This window comes from Priapulus caudatus, unplaced genomic scaffold (assembly GCF_000485595.1).
Source record: "Priapulus caudatus unplaced genomic scaffold, Priapulus_caudatus-5.0.1 Scaffold604, whole genome shotgun sequence".
In the NCBI taxonomy this organism is placed as follows: Eukaryota; Metazoa; Priapulida; class Priapulimorpha; order Priapulimorphida; family Priapulidae; genus Priapulus; species Priapulus caudatus.
This window is the reverse complement of record NW_014577665.1, coordinates 47,095-48,756: the sequence shown is the minus strand read 5'-3', so window position 1 is coordinate 48,756 and position 1,662 is coordinate 47,095. Positions and strand designations below refer to the sequence as shown.

The 1,662-nt window shown below is 39.0% G+C and overlaps 1 protein-coding gene across 1 annotated transcript in view; it reads right to left on the bottom strand.

Annotated features, from left to right (window-relative positions):
• The window catches only part of LOC106812052 (centrosomal protein of 135 kDa-like), a 44,247-nt gene that overhangs the window by 14,436 nt on the left and 28,149 nt on the right, over positions 1 to 1,662 (bottom strand). The gene's annotated exons all lie outside the window — the stretch shown is intronic.

Below are 1,662 nucleotides of genomic sequence, written 5' to 3'. Positions count from 1 at the left end.
AAGGGTGAGGTAAACTCACTTGTTAAAGGATAGCTGAGAAGAAGGGTGAGGTAAACTCACTTGTTAAAAGATAGCTAAGGAGGAGGGTGAGGTAAGCTCACTTCGTAAAGGATAGGCGTACCCACGGGTTTCTTACTAGGGTGCCTTCCCGTCCGATCTCGTCCCGTGGCAATTATGAATTCAGACGTCGTTGCTCAACACGGAAGGTATTTTTTCACTGTTATCACTCGTGACACAAACAGCATGGTTTGTATTCGTGATACAAGGTAATAGTAGAATTTCTCTCCCGATATACAGTAATTATTCTATGGCGATAACGCCAATGCCAATAACTAAAATGAACAGATGACAAATTGAATACAAAACCTAGGACGAGGGCATGAAACGAACTATCTACACATAAGTCTGCATAACATCACAGGAGAAATTATTCATATATATACCCAGAGCATCTCTGACTAGTTACTGCGTGCAGTAATGGATTTTATTTAGCTATATATTGCACGTGATTCTGTTGCATGCATCAACACAATCATGTGTCTTAAGAAAACGTGAGCGTAATCGGGTGTTATCGATGTTCTTTTGTACGCTTTGAGCAAGCATTCAATTCGACGTAGAAACGCAAACATGATAGAAGAGCATGCTTTTCCAATGATACCCAAATTCTACGGAAGGTGTTTAGGTACTTTAAGTGTGGGGTTGGATGCTGCATATAATGAAAGTGTCAACGATACTGCAGCTCACCTTGGGTGTGATAGAAGAGGGAGGGGGGATATATAAAGCAAGAGTATATATGGGAGAATTCCCATTATATAGCATATCTCCCATTATATACTCTTGATAATGATATATGCATAAGTTTTGATACGAAAATAAATGTTTCAGATCTAAAAGTCGAGAGATGGCGATATGCCTAAATGATCGCCATTTTGGTTTTCAAATATCGCGCAAATAAAAACAATAAAATATTCCATTCAAATTACTGTAACGAAGACTCTAAAACACAGTATTACACGTATATAGGTATGATTGTAGAGTTGTTGACCAGTTAGACGAAATATATGTAATAGGACATTGTCATCTCTCTCATAGGAGTAGCTCCAAGAAACGGTCTTTGCTAGGGTTAGTAATTGACTATATTGTCTATATTGTGTATATTGACGTTAGTCACACAGCCTGGCCGGGTTACCATAGGAGTTACAACTGTTTTAGGGCTAGCCTTACACATTCACATACCAAAATTTAACAAAATCGATTGAATTTAGATGGCCATTTTCATTTTTGCCAAAAAGTGGACGTCGCTCGAATGTAGGTCAACTGGTGTGCTCCAAAATAGGACGTTCAAACCTCTCCCATAGGAGTAACAACTATATGCAATTTGAAACATGTGGGTCAAACGGTTCTTGAGTTATCGTTGACCGTAGCCAAATGTTGACGGACGGACGGACGGACGTACGACACCCCATCGCAGTAGCTCATCTTGACGATGTCAAGGCGAGCTAAAAACTGCATCAAATTTTAAGAAACTACTAAAGAGGGAGAAAATTCCATCTATTAACAGAATATATCATAGCCATATACGAAACGAGGTGGTCAATTGCACCTACTTTTTTATAAATCACTTTATGAGAGACAGAGATTGATGATAGCCTACACGTAATC